Consider the following 11,987-nt stretch of genomic DNA (forward strand, 5'->3'; position numbering starts at 1 on the left):
CCTTTTGTCCTTTTGCCTTGAAAGCATTGCATTAGTCATTAGCGTTCTCTTCAAAGTCGTTCTTCAGAACTGAATTTATTCAAATTTTTGACAGAGTCTGTCATGTGTGAAATGGTTTAGAAGCAGCCACCAGCTGCCCAGCTCAGCTTCCATCCTTGGTGAGAGGATCGAACACAGTCCAGGACATAATGGACATAATGTGTCACAGACTGCAAATCACAGCACACAGAGCTGCACAATGAACAATGAGGAGGTTGCATTGCATAACATGCCAGGTGCTACACTTTCCTCTGCTCCCCTACAGTTCTCTCGGCATGAATTTTCCCTTGGTAATGTTCACAGTGGGGGATTGGGTGGTTGAGCTGGTCCAAGTTGGTCAAAGCTTTTCCTCTAATACATGAAGGGCCTTTGATGCTGTTTCTGCAATGATTGCAAAGAAAAGTCTGTGATAGTCATCAGTCTACTGTCTGCGTGCAGCTTTGACTCAGAAAAACACAGAAATGTTACGCATATAATCCTAGTTTCAGAGGCACAGTGCATCAAATTTTGAGCTAAATATGCAGTAACAATGAGGCAAAGTTTTTAACATAAAGCAGTTTTGTAGAAAGACGGTCATTCCACTTGTGTTAGTTTGAATAAAACATCAGCTAAAAGATAATAACTGGAACTTTGAAGCACTCAAAAAATGGGCAGCAGGTCTTGTGCAATGTGATGCAAGATTTACAACATCTCAAAGTAAAAACACCAAAACAACAAACATGAAAGTGACATGTCATGAAATCTTTTTTCTTTAGGGAAGCTGTGCTAATATATAGAAAAACATCCTTGACAAAACCTGAATTAATTAATAGCAAAATAATTTAAATGGTTTCAGGTGCTAATGAACATCAATTTGCTACTTTATTACAATTCCAAAGTCAAATCAGTACACACTTCCCAGCTGATTGTTTAGCAGTCTAGCCCTCACTGTCATGTTTGACTGTCATGTTTCACTCTCACCTTTTTCATAGTAATTTAGCAGACAGCGCTTTTCAAAAATAAAACAAAATTAAATAACTGAAAAATTTAGCTTACCAGTAAACATAGTGACACATTTTACAGATTTGGTCTTACATTTGGCAGCTTGCTATAAAAATGAATCGTGAATGGATAATGGAATTTAACATGGAAATGTTGAATTTTTGAGTAACCGTATGCTAACAGGTGTGCTGTATTAACTTTAAATAGTTGTGTTCCTAATTTATTTCTACTTCCTCTTTGCCTCCAGGTAAGACATTCCCACAATACGGTTCAAAATGCTACCGGACACATTTATAAATTCTGTTTGAATGGAAAAATTTGTACCAACAATCTGATCAGAACACACAGAGCCGCATTGTTTCACTGTGATTAACAACTGATTAGAAAAACAAAGGGACTCCAGCCCCCACCTGGCATGGAGCAAAAGTTTCTTTAATCAGTGTCATCATATCCCAAGCTGCCTCTGCCAGGTATTATCAAACCCATAGAATAGACCAGGACAGCCAATCCCATGCCTGCTTTGCTCAGCATAAGAATATGCAAGAGCAATCTAAAAGCTGTTCTACTAACTGAGACAGAGCATCTAACGGCCCCGTTCCTGGGGGCATATAATTTCCCATTTCAGCATACTGGCCGCTTGTGTAATTAATCTTAATATAGGGACAGGAATTGGCAGGACAGGGTGCTATATGAAAGGTTCAGAGTTTGGTCTGCTGTCAGGTTGAACCTTGTGTCTCAAGAACACAAGTGGTTGTTTTCAGGAAAACTTAAGAGGCTGCAGGAATGATTTAGCGTCTCTGTTTGGGTTATAATGAGACAACACATACATGTGGCTGATTTTGATAGGATATCTAACTCCACAGCTCCAATCAAATCAAATCAAATCAAATTGCTAATACTTTGTTATACATCAATTGTCTTATTATATCATTTCCTCAAACAGAGAAATACATTTGTATTAGCACTGAATGCTACTTCTTTATGATTTCTAAAACAGCAGAGTCAACAAATGGGTATACTGTGATGATCGTATGTAACGACAATGCCCAGATACACTTAAACATGGCTGAATGGAGAAATGTGCTGTAATGTGTGTGTCTATAATTACTTTTGCTTTCACTAGAAAAGAAAATTATTGGTTATTTTTAAATTTTTCAGATGTTATTTTCTAATTAAAGCAATGAATACTGAGTCACACTGTAAATATGTGACCGCCCATCTCCATATTTACTTGAAATATAAGCCAAGGACTGAGATGGAAAAGGACATGGTGTTTAATGTGTTCTGCACATGCTAATGCAGTATCTAATTTATGTTTGCACATAACTTAACAAAAATGAAATACGACTTGGGGCTTCAGGGAAGTTACTCAAATGTCAAATGTTTAAAAATAGTGTTAACATTCTGTGTGTTTCATCTGAAAAATCACCCAGAGCCAGCTCCAGTTTTGTAATAACCCCACAAATGAAACTGGACATGAGCTCCATCTTCAAAATGTAGATAACCTCAACTGACAGGTGAAACCTCAGAGCTCAGAGGACACACTGCTGTGTATAGGGGTTTAATTGCAACAGTTTATTTATTTAAATCTGTTAAAGGACACAATGTACTGTAGGATTTACCATTAGGTATCTATATGATGATTAGCTTAAGAGATGCAGATCAGGACAGTACCCAGAATTCTCTGTGAAGTTTTTAAGGACTTGTATGTGTTTAAAGTGGGAATCAGTTGCTCAGTAAGGCCACATCCTCCCTCACAATGCAGACTAATGAATGTGTTGTTTAATACTACAAAGATTATTGGGCTGATCCTTTTGCAAGACTGCAGCTGGTTATACTGAGATTCCAACCACAGTCTGAGGTTCAAGCTCAAAATCCCCGTGACGTGTCTAAAATATCAAGTAGCTGTAATTGTGCATATTTGCATTGATGGACTTGCTGTTATTTCACTTGGATGATATGCAGGATATGTCGTTTGGGAGATATTAACTCCTCACCCCACTCTATCTCTTCCCGTTTCTCCTCCAGTCCTCCTTTTCTGATTCTCCCTCCCCCTTTCATCTCTCATCTGCAGTTCTCGGCTGATCTGCCATCTTTAAAGTCACTCTGGATCACTGAGACTGTTGCTCACTCAGCAGCTATGGTTGAGCTTATCCTTACAGTCTGGTGCATTATAGAAGCCATGTAAGTGTGTGCGATACCTATAGCTTTACTCATATACTCTCTATGACAGATTTATAGAGTGCAAAATATGAAAGATCGCTATCAAATGGAAACATGAAGACAGCGTTTTCCTTTATAAGATTAAAATTGTGAAAACCTTTGTTATCTATAATGGGAAAAGCAGAGAGACTTTATTTTACTTATCACTACAGAAAGTCAACATGTCTGGTTTTATTTGTCTAGACACTGGTAACATACAGGCCTGAATACTTTCAAAAATCTGATGTAGAGCAATCCAAACAAGATAGGCTCTTTTCTTCTAATCAGTGCCTTGATTGTTATCGATCTTCTCTCCAATCTGCAAACAGAAGTCCAGGAGTATTTTTATCATTTCAAAGTGGAGAAGCTTCTCTCCTGTGACTGTGTTGGTTCAGGAGAAGCGGTTTGATTTTTTTTCTTTTTCTTTTAATGTATCTATGTATTTATTTATTTATTTATTTAGTGTCAATAATTTGCCTTCTGACTAGTTGGAATGAGGCAAGAGCAGACACAAATGCGATTTCACACGGCTGTGGGTTTATTAAAGTGATGGACATCATCACAATCAATAATGAATACGAAAAAAATCTTAGAGCTCCTGTAAATTTTCTAAAGTGAAGCGAGTTCGCTTTATAATGAGAGCTATTTTGCAGCCAACTGATACTTAAAAATCAGGTCATTGTTTGAAATATGTCTTTGACCTTGTTATAAGAGTACACTGCAGCAGCAGCAGACGCGTGTTAAACTGTGATGACCCTTGGACTTTGCTGTCAGTTCTTTTCTTTGTCTGCCCACGTCTCAGGTGCCTGGTGGGCAGGGCAGGGATCCTGTAATCCTTCTTTTGATTTTGTTTTCCTGCACCACACAGCGCTCACCCACTACGTCCAATCTCATGCGCATCTCCCAACCCTGAATCCACACTGATCCTCATGCATCATGTATTTTCTTTGTTTTTTTGTTTTTTTATTTTTATTTTTATTTTTTATTTTTTTTAGGGGGGGGGGGGGGGGGGTCGTATTTAATCAGTCTCAGTGTTTCTTTGCTTTTTTTTTGTTTTCATAAATTATTTTTGTTCATTGCATTGGACTTGAAAGCCAAATGACAAAGCACTCCAATGATTTGGGTCAAGTTGTGTCAAAATGCCACTTTTTTATTGTGCAGGTGGATAATATGTTATCTATAACCCGATGCCCTTAGTGAAAATGACAGTCATTAAAGATAATGATCGTCAATCTATCAATCACAGTTGACAGTAATTAGCACACTTTATCCAGTCCTGTGAACCCTCAGCAATTAGTTGGTGTTTTACAAGAATGTGTAATGTCTGTCTGCAGGCCTTTCTGAACATCAAACAAGTTGGGTTTTACTTCTGATAAATTATATAAGACACGATTCTTCTCCTCTCGGGCATATCAGTTCAAAAGAATCTTCTGTACAATACCCCGCACTCATCATTTTATAAGACATGAACTCTATATGAAAAATCAATAACAAGGCAACATAAGTCTACCTAATATACTTTATATATAAGACTTCTTGTTTGGCTCAGTTTTGCCCTTTCTTGTTTGTTTTCAGTTTCTCTCTGGCAGAGCTGAGGCCAGGATACGCTTGAGTGTTTTTGAGGGCACTGACCTGTCCGCCTTCACTCCACTTCCTGCCAACGAACAATGTGTCACTTGGACATGTTATTTACCAGACTTTTGCTGTTCTTTAACGCAACACTAGAGCGAGACATCCCATGGATGAAAAGAGTGTTTTCAAATCATCTGTATCCCTAAAAGAGACATGACAGCAAGGGGTAATCTATGGTGCCTGTCAGGGATTTGCCAAAAAATAACACAGAATAAATATCTCGTGGTCTTTCTACATAATGAAGTGTTATTGTTACTGCCTGCACCCATGTAAGTTAACCTCCAAATAATTTGCTGTAGATACCAAAAGAAAACACTGCGTTCATAATCAGAACTGCAGTAATGCTATATTTGTTGTGTGCAGGCATAACTTTCCTACTTCTCAGTATTTTTTGCGTCAAAGATTATGTAGTAAAATACTTTTCTTCTGGTCATTTCAAAGTTTCAATGACCAAGAAACACTAAAGGAACAACTCAAATGGATTCATTTATGCTGATACGAAAAACGAAAGGTTTTCATAGGATTCGATGCAGGAATTTGAGCCACTCTTTTTTACACCGGTGTTTCATTTCAGGTACTGTGGCTGCATAACTTGCTCAAATCATCACCCCTTCACCGCTCTACTGAACAGCTGGTTTGGGTTGCTTGCGCTGATATGCTGTGTTTGGTTTTCTGTATATATGATGGTGTGCACTATGGCCAAACATCACTACTTTGGTCTCATATGTCCAAAGGCCATTGTTCTACAAGTCTTGTGGTTTGTTCAGATGTTCAGAACTTTGCAAACCTAAGCTATGCTGTAACCCATCACCCCACTATGCTCTCGCGCTGCAGGCTTACTTGTTGTTCCTAGAGTACATAAAAGTAGAATGGGAGGCAGAGCCTTCAGTTTTCAGGCCCATCTTCTGTGTAATAAGCTTCCAGTTTGGATTCAGACACAGACGCTCTCTCTACTTTTTAGGCTTAACTTCTCTTTTTGCTAAAACAGATAATTAGGTCTGGATCAGGTGACCCTGAATCCTCCCTTAATTATGCTGCAATAGGTGTGGGGTGCTGGGGGATTCCCATGATGCACTGAGTATTTCTTCTTCAGGGACCTTTCTCACTCACTGTGTGTTAATAAATTTCTCTGCATTGAATCATTGCTTGTTATTAATATCTGTCTCTCTTCCACAGCATGTCTTCTGTCTTGTCTTCCTCCTCTCTCCCCAACTGGTCGCGACAGATGGCCGCCCCTCCCTGAGCTTGGTTCTGCTGGAGGTTTATTGTTAAAAGGGAGTTTTTCCTTCCCACTGTCACCAAAGTGCTTGCTAATATGGGGTCATATGATTGCTGGGTTTTCTCTGTATGTATAATTGTCGGGTCTACCTTACAATATAAAGCCCCCTTAGGCAACTGTTGATGTGATTTGTCGTTGCATAAATAAAATAAAATTGAACTGAATTTTAGCGAGATGGCGCTTTCTCTTGAAAACTCTTCCAAAGTCATATTTATTCACTGTTTTTCAAATTTTACAACCATGAACTCAAACATGTAGTCTTGACTACTGAGCTCTATAAATTTGGAGATGTAGTTCTTGGGGTTTTTGGAAATTCCCTGCCCGTTCTCTAGTCTGATCTTGGGGTAAATTTGCCGGAATGTCCATTCCTTGGAAGGTTTTAATATTGTGTTATGCCTCTTAATTTCTATGTAAACAGTAAGGATCTACTTTTTCACAGGACTGCATAGAGCCTGGAAAATGTTCTTTTTAACATGACTATACATGTAGAGGGCAGCACAGTGGTGTGGTGGTAAGCACGCTTGCCTCACAGCAAGAAGGTCCTGAGTTTGACTTCACCACCTGGCTGTGGCCTTTCCGTGTGGAGTTTGTACTTTAGAGATGTTGAAATGTAAATAAAAATAAAATATCGCATGGAGTTGTTACTCAAAAAAGATGCTTCTTTAGCATTTCCCCCCAGCTTATATCTGTAAGGTGAAAAATATCTCCACTAATGAACATAAAGGAGTTTTTATGGCCCATTTACTAGGTACTAATTCGGAAAAAAACCTGAATGAGTGGGAGGCTAACTGAGGAGTTTAAAATATTACTTGAATAAAAAGAAGATGAAAGCAGAGATGCTTCACTGTTGCTAATTTTGCTGGTCAATTAAACTCAATCATTACCATTAGCCTCCAGAAATCATAAATTCAAATAATGATTAATGTAGTTTGAAAGTAGGGATTATAGTTACACAGAAGAAATATTTATTACAACTAGCATCAGCAGATTTCTCCTTCAGTGGCTAAAACAAGCCTATATTAATCTCTTTGCACTGAAACTGACCTCTTATGCTGAATTTCTATACATGACAGTCTCTTTCTATTTACACTGAAGAATAAACAATATATGTTTTATGGATTTCCATTCAATAACATACACGTTCATGTTTAATCAGAGAAAAAACACAAGCTCTCCGGATTGCAGCTTGGAAACTTGTTAGAATGTCAGCCAACCATTCCTAGTATGTAAATTAGCATAGGGCCAGGAAGCCTAGCATGAGGAATTGTCAGTATCAAGGCCTCTTTTTTGATCCCTGACCTCAGTGGGGCCACTCAGTGCATAACAAAGTGACCCGTGTGCTTCATTCACACCCTTGCAGCACTCTCTGTCCTCTCAACATCTGATTTAGGTGAAGATATACAGTTTGAAAAAATGAAAAAAAAAAATCTACCAAACACACACCTAACAGATAAATTCATCATGCGCGCTGCAAGTCGCACCACTTGTGCAATCAGAAGTGTGAAGCCAGTGCAAATGAGCAGCTTGTGTGTGGCTGGTGTGCAGTTACAGAGCTGCAATCTGAATCTTACAGCAGAGGCTTGTGATTGTTCCTTTAGGACAGTTTGCGTGCCATAAATATTCAGGATCACTTTCAGTGTATCTGCACCTACCAGATATTTGTTTAACCAAGACCAGACTCTTTATTTCTATACTTGTGCATTAAGAAAGCTTATTTGACCAAAATCCTAGTTATGCGTTTTTGCATGTTTTTCTTCTTCTTTATTAAGCTAAATTATAAGGCAGTGTCTTTGGACCCAGAGTGTTTGGCTCAAACTCTCATTCAACTTGAGACTTTTTCATTCACACCAAATGGAGTGTTGGTTTGGTGTAAAGACTTTGGAGTGCATGCACAATTACTCCAGGCTGTCCCATTTTCTGAACATGTTAAATACTGATGATAAAACTGCCAGGGAGTATGCCAGTGCTTGTTTGTTTTTCGGATATGTTTCTCGAGGCTCTTGCACAACAGCCAGGTTTCCTGAGGCTCCAGAAAAAAATCCATCTCGCTGCCAAGTTGAACCTGTGTGACTTTAAGGGTTTGTGGTCATCCCAGTCTGAAACACTGGTGAATGAGATTTATACTATATCAGTACACTGGTGCTCTTACATTTAGATGAATACATAAATGAACATATAAATGAACAGTTTGATACATTACAATCAGTGGCGGTCCGAGCTTGTTTGGTGCCCTGGGCGAACCCCCCCCCCACACACACACAAAACTGTTGTCGGGACCATACTGAATTTCACCAGAGAAACATAAACACACACATATGAAGAGAGAGAGAGTATGCAGACAGTTACCAAACAGCCATCATAATTTGTCATACAATGAGAACAGGACAAATCAACAATTGACAATGACTAATTAATATTAAAATCTGTAACACAATGTGTCTTTTGCTCGTTCCTCCTTCTCTTCTTTTCTCTTTTTTCTAAAGTGAGCACCTGATGGCTTTGAACTTTTCTTGTCCATCTTTCTTTGGTTTTAATTTTGCACTCCAGTATGAACACAAATCCCCCAACCCGAGAATCACCACAACAAAACCTAATAGACCTACACCTTAGTTCACAGATTTGCTTTGTCTAGGGTTTATTTCTGGGATTTCGCACAACCCAGGATTCAAATCATGAATACATAATGGGCTTGGATTGACAATATTATGAATCAAATGTGCTCTATTTGGAAGCAGCCGCCCCCCCTTTTTTTGACGGGTTGTGTGTGAGACTTTAAATCATCAAACTGTAAGTTATAAATTTTAAATTGTTATTGATCCCTTTACCCCGAGTCCTAAAGTCTATATTTATTTTCTTACTCTTCTTATATTTATTGTTTGTTTTCTTGCACTGCTGTAACTGGAGCCTCGTCGTCTCGTCTCTCTATATACTTGACTGTATGTAGCGGAGATGACAATAAAGTTTACTTTGACTTCAGCAGCGAGCAGGCGCACCGAGGGCTCTCGCGCTCACTTTATAGAATTGCGAAAAAACATCGGTGCAAATTATAAGTCTGTATCATAATGTCTGGTGTTTTCGTGTTTGTTGGTTTGTTTTGATCTTGTTTTATTTTGCGAGTTGGTTATTAGATGCTGCTCCAGCCAGCCAGAGACTCCCCCGCCGCCCCGCCCTCTCCTCCCTGTGCCGCAAGCAGCAGGCGCACCTTGCAAACGGAGGGCGCCCTTACTCCCAGCAAATGGGCGATAGAAAACCGATCTGTGCCTATGCCATTCCCAATATGCGCTGGCATGATGTTGGGGCAGCATGAGTACGAGCAATTTTTATTTATTTATTTATTTATTTATTTATTTATTTATTTATTTTTGCCGATGCCCGTGATGCCGCCCCCCACCACGATGCCGCCCCGTATCAAAAACCGCTACACTACCATTTCAGTGTGATCACTCTTCATCAAAAAATACAAAATTTTGAATTATTTTAACATTTCATCTAAAAGAGGGATTTTCAACCTATAAGAAAAATGTATTGGTCCAGCTAAGGATATTATATTATAATATTTTTTAAAATCAAAGTCTTTACCCATGACGTGCCAAATGTCCACCCTGTTACAGGACATTCAATTTTCTATTAATAACTGTTTTGAATACACAGTTATAGTAATATTTACATTTTCTAAAAGCTACAATGTCCCTTTTTAAAATCTGCAAGGAAATTTCATGTTACAGTGCATAGCAATAACAGGGGTGACGGTAACAGGGGGGAGATTTTATGCTAAACTTAGCCATTACTACTAGTATGATGAACAACAAGCTAGTACATGGTGACCACTAAGAACCCTTTTTAACATGTTTATTAGCCATATTATAAAAATTACAAAAAAAAAATTGTTTCCACTATTAATAAGCGTAACAGGTTGGACGTGTTATGCTTTGCCACATTACAAAATCTTGCTAAAACATTGAAAAAAGGGTTGATTAAAGAGTGGTACTTACTCGTCTTCTTCTTGAAAGTTTTCTCTCCAAAATATGTTACATCCGGGAGTGTCATGTGACTAAAAGAATAATCAGGTGATGTGTTCTATGGAATTCTTATCAGAGTAACAGGGGTGACAGTTGATTCAGGGACACAACATTTTTTAAAGATTTTAAGTATTAAACATGCATTAATAATAAAAAAGAACATTTGATGAGGAACATTAGAAATAAGCCAATCCAGAAATGATGAAAAATTTTGATTTTTTTTTTTTTAAAGTTATATTTGTAACTGAAGTCGAGCAAGCATGACTGGGGACATAGTACTTTAGTGACTTGTGCTAAAATAAAAGTAATTTACTTTTAATGTATTTATCCTGTGTATATATCAATGTGTTCTATGGTAGAGGGGGGTTAAACATAAAAGAAAATGGTTTAGAAATAAGCATTAGACAAGTTTTACACTAAATATACCATATTATGTCATTAGGACTCAAATGGCACCGAATAGTAAGAATGACCCAGCTGTACTAATCTATTGGTTATTAAACACTAGGCTTCAATCATCATATCTCCTATAGACATATTTTTATCACTACAGCCATGATTTGCCATTTGTCACTGTTTTACAGCAGCATCCTAAACTCTTCAAGGACGGCACATCTATATGTGCCATTGCCAGAAAATTTGCTGCATCACCCAACATCAAGAGCATAAAGAAATTTCCAAGAGACAGGCAGCTACTCTAGGAGACCTGGACAAGGATTTAAAAGGTCTTTAACCCAGCAGCGGGACCGGTAACTGCTCCTTTTTCCAAGGAGGAATAGGATGAGCACTGCCAGATGCTTACAAAATAACCCCAGCAAGACAGTGGTGTGAATGTCTCTGACTAAGCAATTAGAACCAAATTTGATAAGGGTGGCCTGAAGGTACGGCATTCCTTAGTGGGGTCTGTGTGCACTGCCCGACACCATGGAGCCTGACTGACATTTGCCACAGAACACCAGAAATAGCAGGTTCACTACTAACACTCGTTGTTTTTCAAGGGTTCACCCTGTGACAGATGTGAAAGGGTCTGAGAACATTGAGAACATTATGTTGCCTTTAACATTATTTTGCATGACTGGTTTAACGGTGGGTCAGGGAATATCAGTGGAGGGACACACAAAACTCTACAGGCTAGGTAACTGGCCTGACTCCCATTAGGTTTTGGGATGAAATCCTTGGACCCATTGTCAAGCCCTGCGCTGGTCCAGTAGGTCCTGGGTTTCTCCTGCTGCATAACAATGCTCAGCCTCATGTGGTGAGAGTATGCAGGCAGTTCCTGGAGGATGAGGGAATTGATAGTATTAACTGGCCCACACGCTCACCTGGCCTAAATCCAACAGCGATTTTACAAACTACTGACTGCCATTCTGGCAAATGCAAAGGAAAAGACATATAGTGAGGTGGCTGGACACTAAGAAACAAGAAAATGACTTATATCAGTTGGCTAGGTAAAGAGATTGAGCTGGAAAGGCCCCACAGCAGGTTAGGGTGATTAAAGAATGAAAGATAGATGTGAAAATGTACTAACAAGTGAAAAGACGGTGGAAGGAGTGCTCTGAATGAGATAAAGGAGGACAGATAGTGAATATGAAAGTGCAGAGGATTAGTAAGGAGGACGTAAACGCAACTATGAAGAGGATGAGGAGTGGAAAGGCAGCTGGTCCAGGTGACAAACCTGTGGAGGGATGGAGATGTCTTGGGAAAATGCCGTTGATGTTTTAACCAGATTGCTCAACACAGTCTTGGAGAGAGAGGATGTGTGAGGAATGAATAGATGTACTTGTACTGATTTCCGTGAACAAAGGTAATGTGCACAGTTGTAGTAACTACAGAGG

Source organism: Copadichromis virginalis, linkage group LG4, assembly GCF_057382275.1.
Source record: "Copadichromis virginalis isolate Kocher_CV1m ecotype Utaka linkage group LG4, C_Virginalis_male_GT1.1, whole genome shotgun sequence".
NCBI classification, from domain to species: domain Eukaryota; kingdom Metazoa; phylum Chordata; class Actinopteri; order Cichliformes; family Cichlidae; genus Copadichromis; species Copadichromis virginalis.